Here is an 18,613-nt window from a genome sequence, read left to right as displayed (position 1 = left end):
AAAAATCTGTGCACAACAATCTTGCAAAGGCATACAAGCATATTTGACGTACTTCTTAACAAACTACGAGAAATTTTTATTAACAAGACTTCGTTTTAACATTTTTTTCCGTTTTGTTTCATTTCCGGAAACTCAAAATTGGTCCCGCAATCTGATGAACTGTCCATGTGATGGAATTTCCCAACAGTCAACGATCCACGTTGTTTTATTTTGTAAATATTACAAACTTCCACGAAAAACGTGGATTATTCCACTTCTCCGATCCAGTGGCCTCAGACAATGCTATTCTGCGTTTCTTTTTTTGCAGTCTCTGAACACGCCCCATGAAGCTAAACTTATAGTGACTTTTCTTAAAGTAGTCATAACAATACGTCAAAATGTTCTAAACTAACCAGAAGCAAACAAAACTGCAAATTTTATTCTTAGTATGTCTCTTTGTATTCCGACTTATTTTTAAACTCATTTATGCGCTGAAAACTTTTTTTCTTCTGTATGTACTTTTTATGATTATACAATTGATAATCGAATAAAAGTTTATGAAACTGAAACTGAATTCTATAGAAAACAAGCACAACTTGTTAAAATAGCAAAAATGTGTACACAAATGTATATACTAGAGCCCTGCGCTCTCACCTTGCTGCAGGTCATATTTCACAAGGCTTTTTAACACCACTGAGAATACAAAAAGTAATCGTAAAACATGAAGCAAAACATAAAGACAAAGGAGCAGATTTATGTTAACTGGTGCATCCCCAGGGATGCGCCAGTTAACGTGCGCAACAGTGCGCCACAGCTCCGCCACCCATGGTGCGCCGCATTTATAATGCGGCGCACCATGGTGCAAAAACGGCACAGAAGCGTGACGCATCTGTGCAGGAAATGTGGCGCATTGCTGGAGTTGCGTCGCACCTACACAATGCTGCATCAAGACCTACGCCTGCTTCAAGCAGGCGCAGGGTTTTGACGCAGCATTGGCCTGAAAGTGACTGAGTGAAATCTCATAGATTTCACTCAGCCACTTTCAGGAGGCGTTCCTGCGCAGGAAGGCCCCCCCTGCGCAGGAACGCCTCCTTATGGCACAGGGCTTTACAACGTGACGCATCTCCTAGATGCGTCACGTTGTAAATAGGGCGCATTGATTGCGCCGCAGTTGCGTCAAATGAAGTGACGCAATTGCGGCACAAGGGCATCATAAATCTGCCCCAAACTATTTAATTGTGTCATATGTACTAGTGAATAAAAGTTCCTATAAAGAATAGGCTGTGAACACAAATGTAAAAAAAAAGAAGAAGTGTATTGAAATCTGTAATTTGGAATTATTATTAAGAACCAGCTTTGGCAAATAATTAATTCTATGGAAAACAGGCACAACAAGTTAAAATAGAAAAAGTGTGTATGAAAATGTATATATGAAACCATATCCCCTCAGCTTGGTAGAGGTCAATTGAAGCAGCTGCTTCTGCCTAGAGATGGACCTTTATTAACAGAAAATGGAACTTTAGCTCCATGAAAAAATGTCAGTGCTTTCGCAATTGACTAGGAGGGGCACCTAGTAAGGTCTTATGGAATTACAACTTCAGGAAATTAAATTAATGCATTTCCATTCCACTTTTAAGGGACAACAAGGGCAAATTAGTGGAACTGAGGGTTGACATAATAATTTCAGTGCTTTTGCATTTAACTTGTGAAGGATGACCTGTACAGACTTTTAGAACTGAGGCCTAATTAAGGGATCTCAATGCGTTTGCATGTGACTTCAGAGGGACACCAAGTTATGACTTGTGGAATTGCACCTCCTATGCATTTGACTTGAGGGACAACTAGTAACGAATAGTGGAGCTGCAGGTTCAAGTAAGAATTTAATTTTGCATTAGTTTGAGTTTTAAAGGGATACCTAGTACAGACTTGTGGAACTTCAACTTCACGAAAGACTATCAATGCTTTTCCATTTGATTTGTGAGGGACACCTTGGAACCACTGGTGGACCTACAGCTTCATTTAAACATTTCAATGCTTTTGCATCTGACTTAACGGGGACACCTAGTAATGATTAGTGGAATAGCAGCTTCATGTAAGAAGTGCAATAGTTCTGCATTTGATGGACACCTAGTACCGACTTGTGGAACTCTACCTTCGGGAAAGGCTATAAACGCTTTATTGGAGTAGCAAAAGTGGATTGGTATATTTTTATGTTGAAGCCCTAAAACCTTCACCTTGTGCATGACAGTTTAAGCAGTTGCATCGTCCTCAAGAGGGACACTTAGTAACAACATGATTATTGTAGCATTGTGATAGACATGTTAAGCAGTTGCTTCTGACTTGCGAGGTACATCTAGTGAACTTCTGAAGGGCTGCAGTCTTGGTAAAGACTTCTCTTATTTTTTTCTGACCCAGAAATAACATCTAGTAATTACGTGAGGTACTGTAACTATTTGAAAGGCTAGGCCAATAGGCGTTGCCAATGTTAGTTGAACTGGCATCATCTGTTGCTGACGCCTAATCATTGTCCTTCCAAATGCAGATGCTATCCCCTATTGGAAGCGGATATCGGGTGTCAAGCAAGTGTTCCGGAGCCAACCCCATTGCATTTTTGTTTTTTCAAATATTTGATCTGGTGATATCAGACCCTATATGCCATGCAGAGGCACTAGGTCCAGGCTGGTCTGAGGCTTCCATTGAAAAGCCATGACTTGAGTCTCCTTTTGAACACCTGAAAGGAGGGTGAGGTCCAAGGTGGATGGGGTCGCTGTTCCAGGAGTTCATGGCTAGGTAGGAGAAGGAACGACCTCCACTGTTGCCGTGGCGGATGCGGGGGTGTGAGTGAGGGAGAGTGAGGCAGTGCGCAGGGGTCTGGAGGGTGGATGAAAGCTCAGGCGGTGGGTGATGTATGCTGGTCCTTGACACAATCATCCAGTTGTTTTTCTGTTTCAGGTGGGCATGTTGTCGCCAGTAACTTTCAGATCGATTGTGGAGAATCTAAATCATGTAATGCAATATATAGTGTTAACGCTGAAGGCGTTTACACCGTGAGTGGATCTAGCTGCTGCAAGACTGACGGCTGCACCCCTGTGATTCCCCTCAGTAAGTGGTATAATACATTCTTTTTCAGACTGTCATCTGCTTTTCAAGTGCAGTGTTGCTGTTTATTTTAATTTCTGATAGAAAATATCCCAATGGCTGCAGAATAATTTGATACTTCTGTTGTCCTCACCTCATTACAAAATAACAATGTTCTGTTGTTTTTGCTATGAAAGAAGGAAAACTGTGTATGACCCAGATACTGTTGAAGAAAAGGATAAGTTAAATGAACATAACCTTAGGAGGTCTGGTCTTTCTGGTATGTTATGCTGAAGGGCACAGTCAGAATTCAGAATTCACACAGAAGAGCTCTAACATTGGTCCAGTACTTCAACCAACCCTCGCAACTTCTAATGTGTTACTTATGTTCAGGTCATGGCTACCTTACCACCGCATCAATGTTTCCTTAAGTCTCACGGTTATATTAATGAAGCCCATCTTTGGCTGTTTTGTCACCACCATATATGTTATTGCATATGTCCACATATGTAGCTATTCCTGATTCTAAGCAGCTGATTACATGTACCTTATTGCACAATCAAACAGTCAATTTGTAGAGCGCTACTTGTCACCCCTGAGGTATAAGGTCTAATTACCAGGCGCAATAAAGTTAACACTCCTCGTTCAAATTTCAGCACATCTTACTTGATGCAATTTCATGGGTGAAAAATGCCCTATAACTACCTTAAACATGCAGATGTTGGTGCGGGAACATCAAACCCTCAAGTTATGTCAATTTTTTCAGGCCGAAACTTGAATTAGGTGATAATTATTGCAACTGATACATTTCAAACACCTCAAATCAGATTTCATCTGGTGCAGTAATTATCCCATCCAACACCAGGGCACTTCGATCAGCCCCAAAGCTACAGTAGTAATGATATAAATCCCATTGTCTATCATAAATGATAAAAGCACATCCATCCACACATCTAATTGCTGTCATTGTACTACGTTGTATACGTAAGTGTCTTTCGGGGCCTTATGAAAAACTCACTAATCTACCCCACCTGGTTGTTTCTGAGATTTCGAAAGCATAGAAAACACACTTTCCCCAAAAATGCAGTTAAATTACATACACACTAAAGGTGGGCTCTCCATTGACAGCAATGGTCATTTTCAGCATCACTGGTTACATTTTAGCTGTTTTTTTAAATATCAATCTGTCTAATTGTGGTCCTATAGGCTTGTCTACAAAAATGAAACTGTGCCCAGACTTGCATTGATACCTAGGGCCTGATTAGGATGTCGGGCAGACCGCCACTGACAGGCCATCGATAACAGTCTGCCCAACATTACGATGCAGGCGATTGGACCGCAGAGGTTAGGGGAAAGACTGCTGCTCCCGACAGGATCTAGGATCCTATTGGGGCAGTGATCGGAATCGTGCCCCTTACAAGGAGGCGGTGCCTGAGCAGGAACCGCTGTAGGGATTCTGATTCTCCTTTCCAACAGCCTTTCATGGCGTCCTTGCAAATGTACAGGAGGAGAGTGACCTGGGAGATCAGGAACAAGAGAAATTGATGTATGGAATCTCTTCAACACAAACTGAAGTGAAGGCTTCTAATTGCCCAGCAGGTGGTTCATTGACCTATGTATAAGGAAGGGACTATACATCCTGATCGATAGGTGGGAAGTTATGTAACAACCACAAAATGAAAGAAATGATGCCCCATTCACTCACTTCTGTGCTCCCTATTCCCATTTCCGCAGGAGAGGTAAATATATGTGTCCTATGGTGGCAGTGATGGTGACAGAACGTTGCAGGGCAGCAACCATGCCAGTCTGTTCAGTATGAGACTGCCATGGGAACTGTGAATGTTTTCCACAAAAGCCTCTAAAAATTGGGGTTCGGTTTCAGATCATCACCTTAACTCCCTAACATGAGTAGCTGTAGATGTTACATAACATTCCACCAATATGTAGATAAATTGTATTTATTGTTGGTGACTAACAATATTTTATCTTTTGTGTAAAGAACCATAACATCTATTAACACTTTTCTAGTGAAAATATCTTTATGCACCATTGAGGAATATTACTATTTACAAGTGCTGGCTGACCTTTGGAGAATTCCTTGGACTTCTAATTAAAGGCAGCTCTGACTCTTGTTCTGTAAGCAAATCTGATTGGTGTAAAGTGGTGTTGTTCAACATTTTCTGAAGTGGTGAAATGGGGTGACTGTGGGGAACCTCAGTTGTCAAAAAGTGTGGTCTTCTTGAAATTAATATATGGGAACTGGCTCACTGCACTTGAGCGCCTAAATCTACAGAGCAAGGACTACAGACATAAGGTCTGCAGATTGTGTGCTTGAGAGCCTACATCTATAGAGATAGAACCTCAGAGAGAAGAGCTGCATAATGTGTGCTTGAGCTCCCACATCTACAGAGCTAGGAGCACAGAAGGTGGGTCTGCAGCTTATTTGTTTGAGCACGTACATCCACAAAGCTTGGACCTCAGAAAGTAGGCAGAAGACTGTGTGTTCTGAGGGCATATATCCACAGAGCTGTGCGTGAGAGCCCACATCCACAGGGCTAGGACCTCAAACACGCATTCTGTAGATTGTGTGCGTGAGCGCCCACATCCACAGAGCTACAACCTCAAACAGACGTTCTATAGATTGTGTGCTTGAGCGCCTACATCAACAGAGCTAGAACATCAGACAGAAGGTCTGCAGATTGTGTGCTTGAGCACCTACATCTACCGAGCTAGGACCTTAAACAGAAGTGCTGCATTGTGTGCTTGAGAACCTACATCCACAGAGGTAGGACCTCAGACAGAAGGGTTTCCAGATTGTGTGCTTAAGAGCTTTCTATGACAATACTAAGACCTCAAACAGATAGCCTGTGAATTATGTGTTTGAGCGCCTACATCTACAGGGCTAAGACCACAAACAGAAGGTTCACAGAGTGTGTGCTTAAGCAACTACATCTACAGAGCTAAAACCTCAGAAAAAAGTGCTGCAGATTGTGTGTGTGAGTGCCTACATCTAGAGATGTAGAACCTGAGTGGCACTGATGTTTCAAATAGTGGTGAGCGGTTTGTTTAATGTAATACAATGATGTGTGCTCTCTTGACTAGCATAAAAGAAAATTCATTTAAATTGCATAAACTGGGAAACTCACTATTAATAGTGGTAAGTGCACGTTGAGGTGTGACCAAGTAGAGTCCCAGGTCATGACGTTAATGGTGAGGGAATCAAGCATGCAAAGGATTCCCCATTTTGAAGGCTCCAGAACCATAAGCTAAAGGAAAACTGCTGATTGTTTCTAATTTTGAAGAACACATTCCACACACAGGAGTCAAAAAGAGTAAAACATTAATAGTCTGAAAAATGAGTGAAAAGATATGAAGTGCTGAATAGGTCTAAAATAGGGAGCCCCTGTTGGACTATTCCCAACTGGTGCCTGTGCTTGGCTATCGGATTAGCTGCAGGATAAGGGTCTTGATGATGAGACTGAGGACGGCAGTCGCAGCCGACATTACTCTGGGTTGGGTTTTATACAGGGAGGGGATCACGCAGGGAAAGGGAGGGTTAATTTAATTAAAAAGATATATATAATTAAACTTACCTTTCTGCCGGCTGGGTCTCTTGTCTTCACTGCTCCTGCTCTCCTGCCTTCACTAGAAGAGGAAACAGAAGCAGGCAGCCAGGCTCCCTCACCTATAGCCAATCAAAACACTGCAAGTAGCATTGTGATTGGTCGGGACGCCGCCCAGCCATCGTCTTATGGGGAGGCCATTTTCTCCATGTAGGCTGCATTGCAGCTTGCATGGAGAAGGGCAGAGTGAGCATGATTGGTTTTGGTTACCCCAGGGGAGCGGCATAAAACAGTCTTTGCAACTCGGGAGTGAGCAGGCACACTCTGCCCTGCTCTCAGAGCAGCTATGCCCTCCCGCCTGCACACAACCAAACATAAAATGGTAATAAATGCAAGTTATTCTGCTTCTCGTACTGCAAAAAAAAGCAGTGGGCGATGCTCCTTCACCCTAGTGGTAGTGCTGCCCCTGGAGGACGAGGCACAGACCTAGTGCTAGGGAGTCAAAAATAGCGAATGAGCTTTTGCCAGGTATCACCCTTACTATTGTCACATCTAGAGGAATGAGGGATACGTTTAAGAGTGCATGCTCTGATTCTGAGGTGTTTTACAGCAGGATACCTCCCCTTTCTTGGTCTATGATTCGGCTCATGGAGGATTTGCTGTAGAAGGGGGATTGGTTTTCCTCCAGTGTTATTGATGGACAAAGGGGTGCAGCTGATCTCAGGTCAAATGTGGTGCAAGAAGCCTCAGTGGAATTATGAGCAGTGTGGTGTGGATATGAATGTCTTAGGGGAAGAGGAAAGTAGAGAATGTGCCAAAGTTCTTAAAAATAACAAAGGTATTTGTAAGGAGCCTGATCACCTGGTGGTCCAATGGTGCTTTGTCACAGATGCACCTCAGTCTGATGGTCCAAGTGCAGCGTCCAGCATTCAAACCAGTGACAATGGATCCCTTCAGTGCATGCATTAATCCACCCACAGATAGGAGTCAGTGTATTTTATTGTGTGAACATCATAGGGACAGGATGAATTATCAGGAATGGGCGAGTTTGGTCTTTTTAGAAAGGATCTGCGAAGAGGCAAAGGCAGATTAAGTTGAGTCTGATAAGGACATGTGGTACTCCCATCATCACCTGCTTTTCGCAATCTCCCGATAAATGGATTAGTTACTAGAGGCATCTGAAAATTAAAATTGGCCCCACTAACACATTCTGGATATGTGCCTCTGAAAGTTCAAGGTAAATGATGTTTCCGAGTGGAGATACATAATCTGAAACAGGGGATAACATGGATGCGACCACATATGAGGCTAGCTCCCCACTGAGCTACAGGCAGAACACATTAAAATCCACACCAATAGCCTCACTTCAAGCACTATCCTTCCTCTTTTGAAATGTATTAACATTTACCTCGCTTCACCCTTCAGCTGTGGTTCTTCGTGCTTGTTTCCAGGTCCAGTGTATTACCACCTCATCACCAAAAACAATGCTGAGGCAATGTTGAGACTCTATTCAGAAGCTGGTACAGCTTGCGTCTTTCTGCTTTCTCTGGTCCTGAAGTTACAATGTGTTTAGTACCTGCTGTTTCCTGATGCTGATAACATTGACTATTGAGGTATATCAATCGTCCTATTTTCTTTCTTTCACCAGATACCACTAAGAACCGAGTGTCGTGTCCAGCCTGCCTCCCTGAGAACAGTGGCGTGTGTGACCCACAGAATCACACCATGCAGTGCTCAGGGCTGGAGAACAAATGCCTCTGGTACACTGTGGAAACAAGCATAGGTAAACCTGGTGCACCAGCACAGTATCTACAGCTTAGAAATATCTCATTGCAATCCTACTGTTGTCCATTCAAAAGTGACCAGCAAATCTAGGACTAACACCTAGAGGTTTGGATGGTCAGGTTTTATTTTAGCAGTGAGACATTTAAAAACTGTCCTGTGTCCAGAAGAATGACCCACAGCACTGAACAACACAATAGCCTCAGACCTAAACCTAGAAAGGAAAGGGGTAAAATCTACTCTGTAGAATATTTCAAGCATCAGCAGCTCTTAAAACCTAGAGAAGCAATAACACAAAGACTATCTCTGTACCTTGATGGGCATAAAGTAAGGCAACTTCAATCCAACTGGAAACAACTATCTTCAGCATGCTTATTGATCGCCTCATTAGATCAGCTTGCGGACAGTGCATTTAATGTATATCCAGCTTCAGAGATGATTTTTAGGCCTGCCTCTTCGGCTTCTCCTCTTCAAAACAAAAAAATACGTAAATTATAGACATGCATAAATAACGATGTATATTTCTGTGTAAAGTATATACATGAATTATGTATCTATAAATACACATTTACACATCTATCTGTCTATTTATCTATATGAAAAATTTATAGAGTGCATGTACACTAATAGTTTCTTGGCACTGAATTAACATTTGTATATTCTGGAACATCTGATAAAGACGTTCAAGCTTGCAATTCCTGGGTAAGCAACCAGGTTTTCTGATCTCGTCCAACGCACTGAGAGATGTGTGTAATCATAAGTAATCTGGCACTGAATTGCAGAGACTGTCTGTGATGACAGAGAAGCTGTGGCTACCAACCTCCTTTTTGGTGAATTTGGGTCATCACAAGATTATCTTTGGATGACCACAATTTTCTAGAGGACAAGTGCATTTGTATATAAACCAAGGACAATATCCGTACATTGTTCGGTGTTCAGAGCATGAACTCTTAAATTGGATACGCTCCCTGATGGACGGTCTATATAATAATCGAAGAAGAGGCTGAAAAGAGAAGCTTCAAGACATGCACTAGGGATCAGGATCACCTGCATGCTTTGAAGTCAATAACCAGGTGGGCCTGAATAAAAGAAATTGGCTTAGTCCAATCCGGAGCCAATAATAAGCAATATTGCTCAACTTTTCCCATCTTCTGTGAGGAAAGGTGTGATTTCCTTCACTTTGTCAGTCAGTAAGAGTGAGGGAACACCAGCCTAGAGATTTGATTGGAAATAAATAAAGTGGATTTGTACCTTTACTCCCAGGCTTTGCATTACCTGTACTTCTCCCTGTATGCAATCCGTTCCTCTTGGCCAAAGGAGTCTAGCCAAAGACCTCCTTTCGGAATTCAATTCCAGCCAGCTGGTACCCATCTTCCCCTACATACCAAAAATGCACTCCTGGAAGTGTGAACCGGGGCGCAAATCCCCACCCAGTTTTACTAACGGCTAGGTGGCATTGATGTACATATAAAATTGTTTACCTGTCAGTGAAATGGTTTGTCAAGTGGCCCAATGTAGAGGTGGCAAATGTGAAGATAGAGCTGGACCTTATGTGACTCTACATTTCAGAGGGACAGTCGAAGCTTGATTAAGAGAGAGCCTTACTGAGTAAATACGCTCCCTCAGGAATGATGGCTTCCAGGCCACCGTCGAAAGATGTCAAAGGCATCTAGGAGGTCTAGTAATATCAGCCCCCCAGTCTGCTTCCAAACTAAGGCCAAAAGCCTGTGTTGGACAGGACTACCGAGTTGTCTACCCATGTGATTTATTTTTATATCTTTGATGCTGCTGCATGGGACATTCATTTAATTGCCCAGGGGTCTGCTCCAGTCTCCTTGAAGATGGGAGTAACTGAATCAGACTTCAATGATCTCCAAGAATCAATTGATTCTAGCAAATTATTGAATATTATTTCTCTTAGAGGGTTGAAAGAGTCGATCTGATGCTGTTTTAAGATAGTATCAGGGCATGGACCACATTAAATTATTCAGAGCCTGCCAAACGTCCTCAGTAGAAAAAGGAGCCAAGTTGAAGAGCCTGCTGGGGACAGGCTTGTGCTTCATCATGGCTGGGAGGAATGGTCAGATTCTGTTTTGCGCCACAAGCTTTACACATCATCAATGATGTACGTATTTAAGGAGCTACATATGTCTTGTGTTAGAGTGACATCACGGGCAGTCTTTGAGTCATCTGAAAGTTATTTAATAATCCGAAAAACTACTTGATAGTAATTAGACGAGGTAGTGATGTTCTGCAGAATAATATTTTTCTTTGGTATTTTCGATTAGGAGTTCACAAATATTTATTACTCTTTTAATAATATTTTTTAGATTTCTGCATGTTACATCGTTGTTTTTGCCAAATCTACATCCTCCGTGCATCAGGGTGTTGCTTTTCTATGTCTGTAATTTCACAGGTCCATGCAAATCTGTCATTTGATTTATCCATCTGTCTTAAGCATGATCAAACTTAGCAGGAGTAATATTTTCACTGTCCTTTTAAAATTAGATAACATTTTCTTTAGAACAGTTTTACACCTGTATATAATCTTTTATGGTTTCTTGCTTAAAGAGATAAAATAAAACATTGTATGACTTATTTATCTGACCAAGGATTGGGTTTAATTTTAAAGCTTTCAGTAAAAGAGTCTAGAGCTAATGTACGGTCCAAAATATGCCCTTAAATATATGTAGGACCATTGATTTTTGTTTGAAACTATAGTGAGGAGGTCGCTGGAATCCATAGTCTTTCCCTCAGCCTTGAAGCCCAGTAGTTGAAATCTACAATAATAATTAGAAAGTTGTTGAAGTTAATAGTGAACATAGTAGATTGAAATATAGGATAGGGAAAGTAGCCATGGACTAGATTCACAGAGGAAATCTTAGATGTTTGACCTAAACTTAGTCCAAACGTTTACATTTATGACTTTGGAAATATACAAAGGCCATTTACGAGTACATTCTTTATGTCGGCACTCGGGCAGAGAAACTGCCCGAGAGATGATATAAAAATAGTACTCATGACTTTGTGAATTCCCAAAGTCATGAATTTAGACATTTGGTCTTAATCTAGGCCAAACATTTAAGTTTACCTTTGTGAATCCGTCCCCAAGTGTCTAGGAGGGCTAGCGGTAAATAATATAGATATGGCGGTAGAAGGGGTGGAGGACACATAGAGTAACAAGACATCCACACCTCTGACAATTAGAATAGGTAAGGTATAAACACTCAGATGTTGTAGGCGGCCCCCTTGCCAGCTAGATTACTGATTTAAATGGAATCCAGTTGTCAGGATCGCATGAGGTGTTCTTAATTTGGGGACCTCGGGTGCCGCTAAATAAAGTATGTGGGGTGCAGAAAATATGATAACACAAAGTGCACATCACAAGACAACACAGGGTGCTGAAGACAAGATCATGCAGAATACCGAGAGCAGATCGCGCTAATAAAAGTAGGATGTATGACGATACAACGCATTCCACTGCAACGCATGCCTTTACCACGCATGTGTTACAAAGCAAGTGCCATTACCACGCATAACCTTTAACTGATTTCCCTGACACCTGCTCCGAGTTCTATAACCTGTCCCTGGTGCTCCTACACCCAGCCCCCAGCACTTTTAAAAAATACCCCTTCTTTACCCTTGCCCTCCCCTCCCTTGAGCCCTAAAAGTGAACCCCTGCGCAACTCTCCCCCTTGCCCCTAGTCATTGTAAAAACTACCCTTCCCCTGAACACTAAAAGTAAAACCCTTTGTGACCGCCCCTGCCCTTCTAAATAATAGCCCTCCCCTGCCCCTAGACCGAAACGTGGACCTCTGCACAAACCACCCTCCCTCCAAAACCCAGCCCCTAGCCCTTCTAAAAAATAACCTTCCCCTGAGCCCTAAAAGTGGAACTCTGAACGACTTCTCCCAGGCTCCAGCCCTTTTTATAAATACCCATCCCCAGCACAAAGCCCTAAAACTGTAGAAGTCCACCTCCGGTCCAACGCTATTTACCTCTCCACGACTACCAGGCAGCTCCTCTGAGGCGCTGCTCATGTCATAAAGAGGAAGCAGAAGGGTCTCTCTGTTTCCTCTAATGAAGCAATAGCCTACACCACACTTCCCACACATTTGCTGTTACCACCAGTACCACACATATACCTTAACTATACATACCTTTGCTAAGTAATTCATTGTAAAGGCATTTGTGGTAAAGTCATATGCGTTGTAAAGAATTCATGGTAAAGGCTGTACATAGTGATGGTGAATGCATTGTAACATATGCATGGTAAAGTCTGTGCGTGGTAACATCCATGTTGTAATGGCTATGTCCCATAAATGTATGATATGTGGCTTGCCCGGTTTGCAGAAAACAGTACCACTTAGCACCTAGATAACATAATGACTTAAGTGCTGATATCAGGATACTCTGGATGCAGATAATAAAACTATATTAGATGCACGTAGGTAACAGATAGACAAGACCCGTTGCAGGCACATGGGGGTACCAGCATCCTTGAGTTCAATCATTACAGAACACCAGCAACTGCAGTTAATGAGGCATCACACAGTGAGGGTAATAGGAGCGCACATGCAGCATCTAACAGCATCACAACATTGGCAAAGAGCCTTATTACCAATGCACTGACTACAGAGCAACTGCATCCACCAGGGTGGGTGAGGGTGGGTGAGGGCTCACTGCAAGGACTGAAGGAAAGCTGCAGGTCACAAATGGTGGTGCTGGCAAAGTTTAGCGTTTAAGGAACATCTTCTACCAGTCACTCATTACTTAAGAACCGCTTGTGGTAAGTGCTTCATACATTCTTGACATATTGTTCTTCTTTCTGCAGGTTCCCAGAGCACTCAAGTTACCCTTCGTGGCTGTGCCACTGAAAGCTTTTGTGCACTAGGTAATTTCTCAAGTCCAGCTATAAAATATAGGACAGTATGTACCAACAGCGCCTCTCACCCTGGAGATGGGCTCCTCCTGCCAGCAGCTGCTCTACTCCTGCTGATGAAACTGCATCTGTAGCCTTCCTCTGCAGCATCACACTACCAGTGGACACCTGAACTGTGCCATCCTTATCCCACCTCTGGTCACCCATCTATTGGTACTTGGGCAGATGTGGTGCCTCAGCCTCTGCCTACACTTGAGATGATCTCTTCAGGAAACCACAGAAGACCTTTCGTAGCAGACATGCATCTTGCACTACTTAATACACTCGAATGTGAGGTCCAAACCGCTACAATGTACAAGTAAATACCTAATTTACTTGACAGATTACTTTCTCGTTTGGTGTCAGACTGATCATTGTTTCTTCTTTCTTTGTTGGTACTGTCTGCATCTATCCTCATGTCTATTTGTAATGTGCTCTGTTGCCGCTGGGCCATGTACACTATGTAGAACTTCATGAGTAAATAAATGAATAATGACCCACAGTAAATATTGTGTGCAGTGTATTTTACTTTTTCATCCTACCCTGGTCTTACATGTAGGATGTGATGATGTCAATATAAGTGGCACAGATTCTAACTCAATTCAATTCAAAGATCTTTATTTGGTTATATTACAAGAAATAACCATAAAAGTACAGTAATAAAATACAGTTTAAATAAATTGCATTAAAATGATAGATAAAAACTATTGTATAAATTAATATCCTAAGTGAATTACGAGATTTAAAAATATCTTTTTTAAAAGCAGTGACAGAGGTGATAGTAAATACATTGTCTAAATTCTGTATCACCAAGAAAGCAGGATGGCACCGTCAGAATTGCAATCTTTTTAGCACGGGACCAATCCACCTTTTTCTGGGTATGGAATAAAATTTACAAAAGAACAGAGTACTCCACAATGCCGGACCAGCCTACCTGAACAGCAGACTCAGCTTCCACACCCCCACCCGCCAGCTACGCTCCGCCAGTCTCACCCTCGTCACCGCCCCCGCATCCAACAAACGACCTCCGGTGGCAGATCCTTCTCTTACCTCACCGCCAAGACCTGGAAAACCCTCCCTACCCACATATAGCAGACCCAAGACCTACTCGCATTCAGAAGACTCCTCAAGACCTGGCTCTTCGAACAATAGCAGCAAACCCTCAGCACCTTGAGACCCTCACGGGTAAGTAGCGCGCTTTACAAGTTCTCTGATTGATTGATGTGTAGGGACGACTGAGTTGAAATATCATCACATGGGCAGTTACAAAGCGATCTTGATCAGTCATTTACCTCTGGAAAACTAAAAATTCAATATTAAGCCTGAGGCGAGTTAACAAAAATCTTTCAAAGTCCTTAGTGGATAGCAAAATGTGAGGCTGCATGTTAACAGTAATCAAGGTAAGCTGATGTGCCGCCACCAATGGTTTGGTCATTTCACTTGAAATTCTAAACTCGCTCAGGTATGACACACATATATTTTTGAGGTCCTTTCTTGACAGCCGAAACATGGAAGATGGGTCTTTGTAAAATTTCTTATGGCCTTTTTGAGTAAAAAACTTCTCAACATAGTTTGGCCATCTTATCTTTTTTGCCCCATCAATAGTTAAACATCCTTTAAAATGTGCTGGTTAAATACAGACTCTTTAGTGGTCCAAACCCTGTGCCACAACAGTACAGGCTGTATCTTGATCACATCTTCAAGATAAGGCATTCCCAGTTCAGTGTGGCAAATAAGTGTAGAAGTACTTTCCGGTACTGCTAGGGGGTATCCGAGGAAGAGGTTCTCAGCTTCTTGAAGTGAGTTAACATTGACAAGCCCCCAGATACCTGCCCTATAAGTGGCAATTGCTACACATTTTACCCTATAAATATTCAACAGTTCCCTCGACTGACTTCTACCCATTCCCTGCTAAAATTATTTAGTGCCATTATTGACTTACAAAATAGGAGTCTTCTCGCCATAATTACTCTACACCAGGAGCCTGTCTGTTCAAATAAAATTCCTAAGAATGAGAATATATTATTATACTCATTTGGCTTTCAGCCAATAAAAATAGAGATTTTCTTCTTATTTAACCCTAACCCGCAACTCATAGATAAAGTTTTGGAGAAGTTGATAGTTAAACCCAGGTTTGTCAGTAAACTGTGTAAAGGAGGTTACAACCCTTTGCAAGGCAATGGGCTTACGGGCCATAAGGACTGCATCATCTGCATAAAGGAGTGCAGGGATAGGACGTGTAGCTGCCATTGGCAGATCCCTGCACTCCTTCATTAGGGTACTTTCAAGTTCATTATTATATGTGGCGTAAATAGGAATGGGGCAAGGACACAGCCCTCCCGCACACCTTTCATGATTGAAATGTTTCTAGTACAGTCCCAATCCTGTCCGAAACGGACCCTAGCCCTAGCCCCTGAATAAAGCTGCCTTAGAAATAAAACTATAGAGTCATCCGCCCCCGCCCTTCCAGAATTGCCCAGAACTTCTCATGCACAACACAGTTGAATGCTGAGGTTAGATGAACAAACGTTAAAAACAGTCTTTCCCTTTTTGCCTTCGTGTATTTTTCCAGGAGAATGTGAAGGTTTAGGCCCTGTTCAATGGTACCTAGCCCCTTAAGGAAACCATATTGTCCATCACTTATAATGGAATGGTCCTTCGCCCATGTGTGAAGTCTGTCTAAAATCACACTCCCTATACTTTTTACTGTAGAATCCAATAATGAGATAGGGCGATAGCAGGCTGGATTTGCCCTTTCGTCCTTCTTAAAAATAGGTACAATAAGGGATTCATACCAAGATGTTAAAAACCCAGTGGAGCAACAGGTGTTAAATAGCTGTGCTAGGAGTGGTCCCCATAAGTCCTCATTGTTGTTATACAGGTCAACCGGGACCCCATCCGGGCCCGGTGCCTTTCCTCCCAGACTAGATTGTATGGCCCTAGTCACCTCATTCACAGTAAAATCCATACTAAGTTTACACTGGGTGGGAGAAAACTCTGTATCAACCTCGATCCTCTCCCTTGTATGCTCAACTACAGTTTGAGTGGTATATAGTTTCGAACAATGTGACACCCACTCCTCCTCCGTAGTAGCAATTTCAATAGTTGCTTTCGATTTATCCATAAAGAAAGGTGCATTAACTGCCTTCCAAATAGCAGCAGGGTCATGATTAAATGAAGCCTCATGCAAGGCGTCCCAAGCTTCCTTTTTTGGCGCATTCTTCCTTACTGCTTGTGCCCACTTATAGCCCCTTCTGGCATCCCTAATAAGGTCATAATCCTTAACTTTAGCTTTTAAGGCATGTTGCAGTCTGGTATGGGCCTTAGTACAAGTGGAATCAAACCACTTCTCACTATGCTTATTAAGTTTTTTTGTTTTCATCCAGAATGTTTCTTTAATAAAAGCTAAAATAACTTTAACATTTTCTGCTAATAATTTATGTGAGGTATTCTCGTCAAGACAAACGTGAAAACTCCGTTCGCACTTCCTTACTAATTTTGTGAGAAAATCTTCTGTATTCACCTTAATCCACTTCAGTGCATGCGAATTCCGGCTACTCAACTCGATGTTATTTACAAACTCCCCAGATTTACCTTTACTATTAAAGTCCTGATTGGACACCAAAATGTTGATGCTTAATGGAAAATAGTCACTCTCGTCAAGACATACGTGAAAACTCTGTTGAAAAAACACCTTGACCGTTAAAAGTTGGCCTAAATGGGGCCTCCAGTGAGCAAAGACTATTTGCAAACCCCATGTCACTGGTGAATACAATGTCATTCAGAAAATCACCCTGCAATAGGTGAGAGAAATGCAGCAAACTAGTATCTTAACATCATTAATCCTACAAACTCCTTTATCCCCCTTGTGACATAAAAGACAATTGAAGTCCCCACCCCAAATAATAAAAGCGTCCTTGGTGTACAGGCTATGCAAACTGTTCATATCCCTACCCAAATTTCCAAGCAAATTCTCCATCATTACAGGGGAGACATTGTTATAGAATTTCACTATAAACAAAGATAATTTCTGCTCCACATGTACACTAACAATATGATAGTAGCTAATACTAACCACAAAATCAATTTTCTTGATTTTTAGATAATTATAGGTACAAAGTCCTGCTAATTTCTGTATGAAACGTTTTATAACCACACAAGTGAACTGCTACCTCAACCCAGGTTTCTTGTAAACAGAATATCTCATAATTATTCACAAAATCCACCCACAGTTTGTTGGTCGCTTTTGTTTTCAATCCTGCCACATTCCAGAACATAATCTCACATTTATTTTTATTCACTTCACTACCTGGTATGCCACAAGTACCCTCATCAGACCGGAACGTTGAAATAAGTACATTATAAGATGTGAGAATGTGGACAATGACCTCCGCCTTATCCACAGATTTATTACCAATGCAAACCAATACCTCATGGTCAAGTTGTACTGCCACGTTACAATGAGAGCTAGATGGTGAAATGCCCTTGCGAATAGAGTCATCCAATGGACCAGTTGTAACTGCTTGAATGTGGACTGCAGAACTTAGTCAGTCCACTTCATTAAGGAGAGCTAAACTATCAAACCAATTTTCCAGGGGGATGTTCAACTTTCTCCTGTAAAGTGGAGTTGGATTTTCCCAGTTTCACCTAGGCAGGTTCCAACTTGAAGGCTGATAAAAGTAACCTAAGGGAACTACGCTGATATATGAGTTTCCTAAGAAGCTGTCCCCCACTCTGCTCAAGACTAGTCTTACAAAATGTGGGGTTTCAAACACCACACAATCCCCTTCCTGATTTTTTGGGACTTTTCCTAGTCATCCCATTCTCCTTTCCATCTTAAACTATTTAAATAGCTTCTTGGTTAGGCCAGTCCTCAAACCCAACCACTGTATTGATTTGTTCCTTAAATTCTCCCATGACTCTCCCGTGTCACCTGCCAGTTTAGGAACATTGACTAAAATCACTACATACGGTGAGGCAGCTAGAGGTAGGTCTAAGCGTATGCTACAGTCTGCCCCCTGAGTCCGGTCTAAATTGCTTGGGTTTAGTAGGGATGGAGTAATAACGGGGTTAACCACAGCAGGTGCAATACTAATTGAATGACCATTAGTTTTACTTGTAATCAATCAATCAATCAGTGACACTTATAAAGCGCGCTACATACCCGTAGGGTCTCAAGGCGCTGGGGGGGGGGGGAGCCGCTACTGCTCGAACAGCCAGGTCTTCAGCTTCTTCCTGAAGGAGAGGTGGTCTTGGGTCAGGCGCAGGTCGGTCGGGAGGGAGTTCCAGG

General features: G+C 42.2%; 1 long non-coding RNA gene across 1 annotated transcript in view; it reads left to right on the top strand.

Moving 5' to 3' along the window:
* LOC147700996 (uncharacterized) overlaps window positions 1-18,613 on the top strand; it is a 68,757-nt gene that overhangs the window by 8,427 nt on the left and 41,717 nt on the right. The window contains exon 2 of the long non-coding RNA XR_015297423.1: window positions 2,932-3,081. This is a non-coding gene — a long non-coding RNA (uncharacterized LOC147700996). The remainder of the gene's footprint in view (window positions 1-2,931; window positions 3,082-18,613) is intronic.

The sequence above is a fragment of the Lissotriton vulgaris genome, chromosome 7 (assembly GCF_964263255.1).
Source record: "Lissotriton vulgaris chromosome 7, aLisVul1.2, whole genome shotgun sequence".
Taxonomy (NCBI): domain Eukaryota; kingdom Metazoa; phylum Chordata; class Amphibia; order Caudata; family Salamandridae; genus Lissotriton; species Lissotriton vulgaris.
The sequence above is the reverse complement of the archived record's forward strand: the minus strand, read 5'-3'. Positions and strand labels throughout refer to the sequence as shown.